Source organism: Pongo abelii, chromosome 10 (genome assembly GCF_028885655.2).
Source record: "Pongo abelii isolate AG06213 chromosome 10, NHGRI_mPonAbe1-v2.0_pri, whole genome shotgun sequence".
NCBI classification, from domain to species: Eukaryota; Metazoa; Chordata; class Mammalia; order Primates; family Hominidae; genus Pongo; species Pongo abelii.
In genome coordinates this window covers 61828257-61840679 of record NC_071995.2, presented here as the reverse complement: position 1 = coordinate 61840679, position 12423 = coordinate 61828257, and the positions used below count along the sequence as shown (strand labels likewise).

The 12423-nt window shown below is 41.3% G+C and overlaps 1 protein-coding gene and 1 long non-coding RNA gene across 3 annotated transcripts in view; one reads left to right on the top strand and one right to left on the bottom strand.

Annotated features, from left to right (window-relative positions):
• Positions 1-9595, top strand: part of LOC129049139 (uncharacterized) — a 54905-nt gene extending 45310 nt beyond the window's left edge. Inside the window, exon 3 of the long non-coding RNA XR_008511959.1 lies at positions 9261-9595. This is a non-coding gene — a long non-coding RNA (uncharacterized LOC129049139). The remainder of the gene's footprint in view (positions 1-9260) is intronic.
• The window catches only part of SRGAP1 (SLIT-ROBO Rho GTPase activating protein 1), a 318022-nt gene that overhangs the window by 263167 nt on the left and 42432 nt on the right, over positions 1-12423 (bottom strand). The gene's annotated exons all lie outside the window — the stretch shown is intronic.

Below are 12423 nucleotides of genomic sequence, written 5' to 3'. Positions count from 1 at the left end.
AAAAGAGGACACAAAAACTGACCTGACAGATCATCTTAACAAGCTTTAGATTGAGGGAACCTCAACTGAAAGTGCAGTTCAAAATCTTCAGGACAGAGGAAAGGAAATGAATGAACATTGTCAGAAAGAAATGGAGCTTTTCAAGATATTACCTGTCAAGGCAGATCATGACTTGGAACAAGCAGAGGAAAGTTCTGAAGCAAAAGACAAGATGAGCCATGAGGATGAAGAGCTGGAGACCTTCAAAAGTAATTCAAAGACCTTGAAGAAAGGGTGGAAGGAACGATTTCTTCTTATCATCTTAGATTCTGTTCCTTGATCTAACAGCACATGATTCCCGGGGAAGAGTGTGGGAGGCTAGACAAAACCTTTTCAACTCAAGGGTGGAGGCTGCAGACCTAAGACAATTCAAACAGCCATTCAATTCAAGTTTCTAGAAGTGATGATCCACCTGATGTTCCAAGTGGCACAGGTGTCAGGGAGCAAATGGCCCCTGGGAAATGGTTCACATCTTCAAAGACAGGAGGGTCTCTCACCCTTCCCCTCAGACTTGCTTCTTGGTTGCAAAGCTTTTTCCTTCTTCCTCCATTGCCAAACCCAGTGTTTCCAGTGGATCCAAATGGGGAATTTATGGCCAGAGGGCTCAGATAGCATGGAAAACCCTCTCCTTCGGAAAGTATGAATAACTGCTGTCCCCCACCACCAATCCCCCACTCCCCTGCCATGAGGTGGCTTCCCATCAAGGGCTCCTGTGCTTATCCTTCCTTATGAGCTAGATTTTCCCTGGACACCCCCATGTAGAAAACGGAAGTGAGCTGCCTTCTGGGGTCACTGAGCCTCCACACGACCCCACTGGTTAAAATCCTTAAATCTGGCCAGGCACGGTGGCTCACGCCTGTAATCCCAGCACTTTGGGAGGCTGAAGCAGGTGGATCACCTGAGATCAGGAGTTCAAGACCAGCCTGGCCAACATGGTGAAACCCTATCTCTACTAAAAATACAAAAATAAGCCGGGCATGGTGGCGGATGCCTGTAATCCCAGCTACTTGGTAGACTGAAGCAGAAGAATTGCTTGAACCCAGGAGAAGGAGGTTGCAGTGAGCCGAGATCACGCCACTGCACTCTAGCCTGGGCTACAGAGCGAGACTCCGTCTCAAAAACAAAAACAAAAAACAAAAATCCTTAAATCCTTTGGAGGGGGTCTTTGCTTCTTATTCTTTCTTCTGAAGTTGTTTCTGAATTATTTAAATTCAGTAACAACAAAAAAAACCTCCCTTTTAAATGTGTTTTGGCCAGACATGGTGGCTCACGCCTGTAATCCCAGCATTTTGGGAGGCCAAGGCAGAGGATGGCTTGAGCTCAGGAGTTGGAGACCAGCCTGGGGAACATGGCAGAATCCCATATCTACAAAAAATACAAAAATTAGCTGGGCACACACCTGTAGTGCCAGCTACTTGGGAGGCTGAAGTGGGAGGATCGCCTGAGCCCAGGAAGGTCAAGGCTGACTGAGCCGAGATTGTGCCTGGACTGTAGCCTGGATGACAAGGTGAGACTGTCTTAAAAAAAATAAAAATAAATAAGTACATAAAATGGTTCATTTTTAAAATAAAAAAGTAAAAAAAAAGGGTTTTTACTTTGGCTCAAATTATAACTTCATATAAATTTTAGACTGTTTTTAATAAAGAGAACATTTAAGTTATTTTCATTGGCTGGGCGTGATGGCTCATGCCTCTAATCCCAGCACCTAGAGAGGCCAAACGGGGTGGATCACTTGAGCTCCGGAGCTTGAGACCCGTCTGGCCAACATGGTTAAACCCCATCTCTACTAAAAATAAAAAAAATTAGCCAGGCATGGTGGCGCATGCCTGTAGCCCCAGCTACTCAAGAGGCTGAGGCAGGAGAATTGCTCGAACCTGGGAGGTGAAGGTTGCAGTGAGCTGAGATTGCACCACTGCACTCCAGCCTGGGCAGCGGAGTGAGACTCTGTCTCCAAAGGAAAAAAAAAATTATTTTGATTATACTATATTTTATAGAAAATGTAAGATCCAAACTTTAATCCAATGAGCCAGACAGATTTCCTGAACAACATATTATCCATGATCAGTTCGGATATGAGGACATTTGAAATAGCAAAATGCTTTTCTTCCCACCGATGATTCTGCATAGCACAACAGCAGGAGAAAAGTGAAAGTTGGTTTCTGTGATATATGATTTTGTGTGTGTGTGTCTGTGTGCGTAGGCATTCATCCATGGTTCCTGGCTCATAACTTCCAATAGCCCTTGGTGCAGTCGTTTGTTATAGCCTTGGGGCACTTCAGGCCTCAGGAGCAGACTCTAGAAAACAGAATTTCTCTCTCTGAACTTCTCCTGTTTTTCTTCTACTTGCCCAGGCAGGACTCTAACCTGATTGTGGGTCAAAAAACTCTCATTCCTGAGAGGGTCTTGCCCCATACCTTCGAGGAAAGAATGCTGTACAGAGAGGCCAAGAAGAATTTAAACAGACAAGCCTTGCTGGATTCCTCCACTCAGTCTGTTAGTCTGAGATCATACCCTTTTTGTTCAATCACATTTCTACATGGTTGTCAATCATGCCTATGTAATGAAGCCTCCATAGAAACCCAAGAGGGTGCGGGGAGCTTCTGGACAGCTGAACATGTAGAGGTTCCTGGAGGGTGGCGCCCAAGGAAGGCACGGAAGCTCTGCGTGCCTTACTCCATACCTGGCCCTTGGCATCTCTTCATCTATATCCTTTGTAATATCCTTTATAATAAACCAGTAAGCGTAAGTGTTTCCCTAAGTTCTGTGAGCCACTCCAGCAAATTAATTGAACCAAAAAAGGAGAGTCATAAGAACCCCAAGTTGAATCTGGCTGGTCAGAGGTTCTGGAGGCCTGGACTTCCTGGTGTCTGCTGCTTGTTGGTGGGGAAAAACTCTCACACATTTGGTCACGGAAGTCTTCTGTGTTGATTGTTGTAGTGTGAGAGTAGAGGAAAAACAGTTTGAGAGTTTTTCCTAAACAACCTCCATAAACTTTAGTGGATTTTTAAAATCTACTCAAATAAGAATGGTGGGTGCAGTGGCTCACGCCTGTAATCCCAGCACTTTGGGAGGCCGAGGCGGGCAGATCACGAGGTCAGGAGATCGAGACCATCCTGGCTAACGCGGTGAAACCCCGTCTCTACTAAAAATACAAAAAAATTAGCTGGGCGTGGTGGCGGATGCCTGTAGTCCCAGCTACTCTGGAGGCTGAGGCAGGAGAATGGCGTGAACCCGGGAGGTGGAGCTTGCAGTGAGCCGAGATCGTGCCACTGCACTCCAGCCTGGGCGACAGAGCAAGACTCCATCTCAAAAAAAAAAAAAAAAAAAAGAATGGTGGTGACCAGAGACTGAGAAGCAGGAAGAGGAGAGAGGTTGGTCAATGGGTACAAAGTTACAATTAGGTAGGGGGAATAAATTCTGGTGTTCTACTGTGCAGTAGGGTGATTACAGTTGACAGTAAAATACTGCATGCATACTACCAAATAGCTAGAAGAGAGGCTTTTCAATGTTCTCACCACAAAGAAACAATAAATACATAAGGTTCTGGGCGCACTAGCTACCCTGGCTAGATCATTATACAACACAGATATGTACTGAAACATCAAACTGTACGCAATAAATATGTATAACTACAATGCATCAATTTAAAAATATATAAAATTTAAAAAATCTACTCAAACAATGTAGGAATCCAAACGGATTTATATTCCACTATGACATGTAGAAATCTCAGTGACTAATGCTCTCCATACTTCTTTTTTTTTTTGAGTCAGAGTCTTGCTCCATCACCCAGGCTGGAGTGTGAAGTGGCACGATCTCGGCTCACTACAGCCTCTGCCTCCTGGGATCAAGCGATTCTCCTGCCTCAGCCTCCCGAGTAGCTGGGATTACAGGCATGTGCCACCACACCCAGCTAATTTTTGTATTTTTAGTAGAGACGGGGTTTCACCATGTTGGCCTGGCTGGTCTCAAACTCCTGACCTCAAGTGATCCGCCCACCTCGGCCTCCCAAAGTGCTGGGATTACAGGTGTGAGCCACCGCACCTGGCCTGCTCTCCTACACCTTACTGCATGCATTGAAAAGGATTTCCCTTGACCAGCCGTGGTGGCTCACACCTGTAATCCTAGCACTTTGTGAGGCCGAGGCGGGCAAATCACGAGGTCAGGAGATTCAGACCATCCTGGCTAACATGGTGAAACCCCGTCTCCACTAAAAATACAAAAAATCAGCCGAGTGTGGTGGCGGGCGCCTGTACTCCCAGCTACTCGGGAGGCTGAGGCAGGAGAATGGCGTGAACCCAGGAGACGGAGCTTGCAGTGAGCCGAGATTGCATCACTGCACTCCAACCTGGGCGACAGAGCGAGACTCCGCTTCAAAAAAAAAAGGATTTCCCTTTAAAGGAAATGTCAAAATAGAGGTATACCTCCTGGATTGATGAGCAAGTCTTGGGTAGGGCTGTCAGTGTGAAGGCATATTCCGGTACCAGAGGCATTTTTACATGTTCAACAATTTTGTATATGCAGAATGTCAATATTTAATTTTCTTTTTTAATTTACGAAGACGTTTGGTCATAAGAACAAGAACATTTGCTATGAGATGTGTCAGAGTCTACCATGTGGGATTCTTCAAACGAACAAAAAGCAGGTTTTCTTCTTGTCACTTTCTGAGGCAAAGACTTACCTAGGTAAATCACCTTTGCTTATTGTAGAACTGTGTCCAGTTTCAAGAGACAATTTGGGGACAGCCTGGGATGGACAAAGGGCAGGACCAACTGAAACATATAAACAGTCTTGCTGTTTAATAAACTGAGGTGGGCTCAATCACACCATCGTTTGCCCTGCTGAGTCTTTCATGATGCTTTGAAAACTTCTTGAAAATGAAGACTTTCAGGGTTTAATGGGAAAAGTCCCTGTGGGCCTGACCCTAAATGGGAATAATGGGGCTGGCAGGTGGGCCTGCATCCCCTGCAAGGCAGCTGTGAGCTTGGCAGGCTGTCACCGCAATCACATGATGAACCAGATCTGCCCCTGCCCTGAGCTGTAACTGGATATCTCCTCATACGCTTCAGAGACCAGGCTGATCTCGGGATCCCCTGAACCGGTCACAAAAGAAGTTTGTGTTGCTGACTTCTCACTGGCCTTGAAAAGCCCCTTTATGAAATGTCTACAAAATGTCACAGACTAAGAGTTTCAAGAGAATTGTTCTTGGTTGGGTACCTAAACATAAAACCAAGAGACTCTGTTTGCTCTTAGCCATCTAGGAAGTTAGTTAATTTACAAAGCAGTTACTTGATTTTAACCAACAGTCTGCAAATAAATTCAATAAATATCCTAGCTATAATAAAAGACATACTTAGATTCAATATGATTTTTTAATGTCTATCATTTTGAGTGATTAGAATGAATAACTTATGTTTGGTTTTTAAAATTTTTTAATTATAAAAACATCATAGGACCGGGCGTGGTAGCTTACGCCTGTAATCCCAGCACTTTGGGAGGCCGAGGCGGGTGGATAACCTGAGGTCAGGAGTTCGAGACCAGCCTGGCCAACATGGTGAAACCCCCGTCTCTACTAAAAATACAAAAACTTAGCCAGGCGTGGTTGCAGGTACCTTTAATCCCAGCTACTTGGGGGGCTGAGGCAGGAGAATTGCTTGAACCCGGGAGGTGGAGGTTGCAGTGAGCCGAGATTGTGCCACTGCACTCCAGCCTAGGAAACAAGAGCAAAACTCCATCTTAAAAAAACAAAACAAAACAAAAAAAATTACAGAAGCATTATAAACACTGGATAGTAAAGGGAAAAAGAGCCATTCTTCATCACATTTACTTATCTAAACATCTTATCCCAAGCTGTTACTTAATCTATACATCTTAAAATGTGTATATTTAGGTTGGTGCAAAAGTAATCGCGGTTTTTGCCATACTTTTAATGTCAAAACCGCAATAACTTTGCACCAACCTAATATTTGCTTAATGATATTCATGCCATATATACAAACTCTATATTCTAATTTTTCATTTATTCTCTATATAACTGGTTTTCACAATATTTCTCAATACTGCAGTCCTTGAATTAGTAAAACTTTATTATTTTTCTAGAGTTTTAGTAATTTATTTTAATGAGCTGTATATCAAGTCTCAATTTTAAGTGTTTAAAAGTTAAAGCTAACTTTTATTTCAATGATTCTCCAGAGGAATAGATTAATGCATATAAAAAAGTTAAGAAGGGCAAAAATATGTTAAATTAGAACTCTACCCATATAAGAGGTTTACAAATACAACTGCTATTGGTACTCTAAAGGGTGTCATTTCTTCCCAAAAGTGTTACTACACTGACAATCTACATACATCAAGTGATGATAAAAAGTGGTAAAGGAATATTGGCACCACTCGGTGCTTTACCTGAATTATCATATTTAAGCTGCACAATACCTTAGGCCTCAGTACTATTATTACTTCCACTTTACAGATAAGAAAAGTGAGGCTCAAAGACGGTAAGTAACTTGAATGAAGTCACAGAGCTGGGATGGGAATCCAGACATCCTGATCTAAAGTCACTATTTAGTCAGTACGCTATGAACTCTACTGGTCCCCCAAATAATGAGTAACCACCAAAAACCCAGTCCATTACTACAGATCATCAATCTATTTTTGATAAGATTTTTCCTTGCAAATGACTGTTATTATGCAGGTGAAATTCTGATAGCCTTTGCTATCCCAGTGATGTTAGTCTGTGTACATATCATAAAATATCCACAAATGGCTTACTGTAATGCATCAATGATCTGTAATAGCCCATGCAAGCACTTTGATAGATTCCAGCCCAGTCATATGTTCACACACCATTGTGTGTACTCTAGAAAATTACTATCTATAATCTCAAGAGCTCAATGCCATTGAATTTCAACTACAGTAAGGTGTGGCCCTGACAGTTTCCAGAAAGTCGATGTGACAGCATTGAAGGTGGTAGCACTGTTTTGGCTGCTTTCCTACAATATTCTAATACAATCAGCAACAAAAAATGAGGGATGAGAAAAACAGTTGACTTCCCAAAATATACTGTGCATGTTCTCTTGGGTTATGCGCATTTAAAAATGTTGACAGCAGTGTGTTGCTTTACAGCAACTCCCTTCTCCTCCCTTCCCCCACTCCTGATCCGGTTGTGTTTTTGAGAGGGACCCTAGTAAAGTGAAGAGTGTGCAGATAAAGAAAGGCAGGCTGGTGAGACACCTGGAACACATCACCCGCTCATTCATTCACACATCAGTACATTTTCGAGGTACATCTAGGGTCTGTCAGGAGCCAGGGAGGCACCAAGAGAATAAAATAGTTCCTACTGCAAAGTCCACAGTTCTGTGGAGGAGTCAGATAAAATAATGGCAGTATAATAAAATACGTGGATTCATAAAGGTAATGGGAGGTGCTGCCAGAACACAGGGGATGGAGGAGAAACTGAGGACCTGAGATTCTTATACCTACACCTATGAGATCCGGGCTCTCAAGGTCAGTGATGGAGTCACTGAGAACCCCTGTATTAGTCAATTTTCATACTGCTACGAAGAAATACTTGAGACTGGGTAATTAATAAAGAAAAAGAGGTTTGGCTGGGTGTGGTGGCTCATGCCTGTAATACCAGCACTTTGGGAGGCCGATGCGGGGGTGGATCACTTGAGGTCAGGAGTTTGAGACCAGCCTGGCCAAATAGTGAAACCCTGTCTTTACTAAAAATACAAAAATTAGTCAGGCGGGGTGTGGCATGTGTCTGTAATCCCAGCTGCTGGGGAGGCTGAGTCAGGAGAATCACTTGAACCCAGGAGGTGAAGGTTGCAGTGAGCTGAGATTGCACCACTACGCTCCAGCCTGGGTGACAGAGTAAGACTCTGTCTCAAAAAAAGAAAAGAGGTTTAATGGACTCACAGTTCTACATGGCGGGAGAGGCTTCACAATCATGGCGGAAGGCGAAGGAGGAGAAAAGGAACGTCTTACATGGCAGCAGGCTAGAGAGCGTGTGCAGGGGAACTGCCCATTATAAAATCATCAGATCTCATGAGACTTTTCCACTATCACAACAACAGCATGGAAAAACCTGCCCCCATGATTCAATTACCTTCCCCAGGTCCCTCCCATGACACATGGGGATTATGGGAGCTACAATTCAAGATGAGATTTGGGTGGGCACACAGCTAAACCATATCAACCCCTTATGGATGGGGATACTCCAATCAACGGCCATCTTGGTCTGGAGACAACCACTGAGTTTTATTCCCCTATGAGATCTCCAGTTACCTCAAATCAAACAATCTTACATTATGGGGAGGGAAGCTGTTGAACATGGATTTGGGTAAGTAATTTTCACTTACAGTTAGTAACTACTTTTGAAGAAGAAGGGATAAATTCATTGTCTATTTAGTAACTAATTCTATCCAAGAGTAATTAATATGAATGTTTTAAATAAATTGCTATGAACTTGCTTCCCCCTAACTTAGTGCTCCTAAAAGTGTGGCTCATGGACCAGTACTGGTTTGCCAATTGTTTATTACCAGTCTCCAAAGAAATACAGAGAAATTGAGAGTAAGCATTTAGAAAATATACGTGTTTATTGGATCTCATTATTAAAATGGGGGCTTTGTATGTGTTTTGTATGTTTTTCTAATAGTAATTCATTGTATTGTATTTTATAAAAGCATCAGTTCACAACAAATTAGGAACAAAACTAGGCCTTCACTACAGATAGTCTGAGAGGCACAGCTCCAAATAATTCAGAGTATGTAAGTATGCAGAGGGGCATTTTTCCCCCTTAAAAAGAACAAAGGGCAGGGTGAGGAAGCTCACACTTGTGATCCTAACACTTTGGAAGGCCAAGGCTGGAGGATCACTTGAGCCCAAGGGTTCGAGACCAGCCTGGGCAACATAGCAAGACCTCATCTCTATTAAAAATAAAAAATTTAAAAAAAAATAGCCAGGCATGGTGGTGTTCACCAATAGTCCCAGCTGTCCAGGAGGCTGAGGTGGGAGGATCACGTGAGCCTGAAAGATTGAGGCTGCAGTGAGGCAGAATCACCAGTAACTTTGGCCTGGGTAACATAGCAAGACCCTGTCTCAAAAAAAAGAAAAAAAAATGCAAATTAACGGTAAAGTTTTTCAAAAATCATTTAGCCTTCAGAATATGATTCTCATTCAAGTTTGAAAGAACTACTGTTTATTGAGTGTATCTGTTTCAGGCACTGAGGTTGGCCTTCAAATGCATGGGCTCACTCAATTCTCAGCAACCCAACAAGATGAGAATTAGCACTGTGTTACAGATGAGAAGACTGATCCCTACAAAAGCTACATCACCAGCCAAGGACTCTGCAGCTAGGAGGTGGACTGTGAAACAGACTATCCAACTATAAAGCCAGGACTCTCCAATGTAACTCAAAATCCACTCAATTATGAATAAAAAGTGTAATGGTTTAATCTCACAGACAAACAAGGCATTCCCTATCATCCCTATCGTGTTCTAGAGATGTAGTCAAACTGACTAGAAAAATCAACTCCCACACAGCTTCAGAAATCAAAAGTTGACAGTTTATCAGATATACATACTCTACACACACACACACACACACACACACACACGCACGCACACGAATAGGGGAATGACGTAATGAACAATTACAACTTTGGTGGCAAGAATTTATCTCTGATTTTAAAAAGATGCAAACATACTCTCAATTATCTTCCACAGGGATTAGAAAACTATGATCTATTTTTACAAAGAGAACTTTACTAGAATACAGCCATGCCCATTCACTTCCATATTGTCTACCACTAGTCTTGGCTACAATGGTACAATAGAGAAGTTGTGACAGAAATTGAAGAGCCCACAAAGCCTCAAATATTTGCTCCCTGGCTCTTCACAGAAAAAGTTTGCTGACTCTTGCTTTCTACTAATAAAGCAGGCAGCAGTACAGATGATATCCATAAACAAATGCCCAATCGCATTTTAGGCATTAGGATCAAGAATCTGATACAGCAACACTTCTCTAATGTTGTTATCAGATAAAGAGAGCCTGACTTGCATTCTTGATATTTTTCCTTTGTCAACTTTTTAAAGGAGGGTATACTGTCTAGCTAATTCTCCCAAATGTAGATGGCAGAAAGGCAAAAGTGTTTTAAGTAACCCACAGCATAGAGGCTCTATCATCAACTATGTAATAGCAGTGTGTGCAATCATCATTGGCTCCAGGTAAACATTCTAGGCACTTTCCACATATTTGTGAGGATTTCAGTAATCTGTCCAACAACCTTATGAAATAGGTGGGGCCACTAAGGCGGGGCAAGATTCAGTAACCTGACTAGAAAGATGGTATCTAAGCTAAGTGCTGGATCTAGAATTTGGTCTCAACACTCTCTGACCCTGAAACCTCTCTAGTGTTACCAGTAGACACCACCACACATCTAAATTAGCCTCAAGACATAAAGTTTTATAACCAAATTTTATAAAATGATAATTTAATATTTTTGGCAATCAAGATGAAGTAACCAGATAGTTGTAACACTGTAGCATTACCATAACATTTGAAAACAATGTTCCACCTACCCAACAACTTTATTTGCTTGAATGAGTCCATGTTGTGGTTTTAACAAAAGACAGAAAGAAAATGTGACTAAGACACATCTTAATTACAGGCTTTTTTTTGGTTCTAATGTGAATTGTATTTTCCTATTAGATTATATTTTCCAGAAGAACAATGTGCATTTAAATTTTCCCAAAGGGAAAAAATACCTTTTCATGGGTTTACGTTTGCAAAGAAGAAAGCATTGGCAGAGAATCAATTTTCCCCAAAATACATATACACACACAAAATAAATACAGACTACACAATTAAAGAAGCATTCCCATCCATTATTTTCTTTTTTTTTTTTGAGATGGGGCTTCACTCTTGTTGCCCAAGCTGGAGTGCAATGGCGCAATCTCGGCTCACTGAAACCTTGCCTCCCAGGTTCAAGCCATTCTGCTGCTTGAGTCTCCCAAGTAGCTAAGATTACAGGCGCGTGCCACCACGCTCAGCTAATTTTTTGTATTTTTAGTAGAAACGTGGTTTTGCCATGTTAGCCAGGCTAGTCTTAAACTCCTGACCTCAGATGATCTGCCTGCCTCAGCCTCCAAAAGTGCTGGGATCACAGGCATGAGCCACAGCACCTGGCCCATCATTTTCAATTTCAATATTATTGCAGCTTTAAGAGGAGAAGAAGTTCAAGTCCAAAGCCTGGTTCATATTTTTTAAAAGGTTCATTAATAATTTCCAAGAAGATAAGGATGCAGTCAATCAAAATGATATAAACTATATTGAGAAAATAGTTAAATACTACCTGATCCTAAAAAGTTAAAATGCTCTAGTTGGTGACTGATTTTTATGCAAACAATAAATTATCTAAATCACATGCTTATCTTAGAAGTCAACATTAGCATACATCATTCTGTTTGTCACAGTATTTTAGCCACCAACAATGCTTCTCCCACAAGATATAGACTAATGTTAAATGGTAGAAAAATCTTGAATTTTGTAGTATTTACATATAGTTATTCTGCATCAAAGGGTTGTATGCTTTTTGGAATTTGAGTTCCATAAACACTGTAATTTCACAGTTAAACATATTTCCATGGTCATAAATATTCAAATTATATAATAAAGACAGTATAAGCAGCTGATAAAATGCGATTAACATTCATTTACAGTAGCTTAGCAGGCTTAACCAAATGATACTTCCCATAACAGGCTACAAGGTTCTGATTGCATTAAGCTCCCTGATTATTCTTTTCTATCCTATGATATTTCAATACTATATCTGAGATTCCAAATATCACCATCAAGTGGATTGTAAGGTCTTTTGAAGTTCAAGGGTTCTAGGTTTCATGATATTAAAATTTTCTCCAAGCGTGTTTTCTGAGTTTGTACTTCTTTCTTGTTTCCAAAAATGGTAGCTACTTACCATTTCTTCAATCTTTTCAGTTTAACTCTAGAAAACTAAGACCTCTGACAAAAAAGCCTTCAAACTTTTTATGTTGGTTTCATGTAAATAAACACACTTTTTTAAAAAAATGCATTACTCTGGATTTCCTCTGCTACATTTAAGTTATATTCAGCAAAGCTGTCTCAGAGAGATACAATAAACATGATTGTTATGTTTTAAGCAATAAACACTGCTGTCAGCACATTACTTTCATTAAGTGAATTTTATCATTTGGTATTATAAACAGCAGCTGGTAATACTAGCTGAGTTTCCTTATTTCTTAGTGATCAGCACGTCTTGGCAAGTGACTGCAACTAAGAAACTTTGTATATTGCAGGGACCTCTCTAAACTTGCAATCAACTACAGATTCAAATTACGTTCTTATA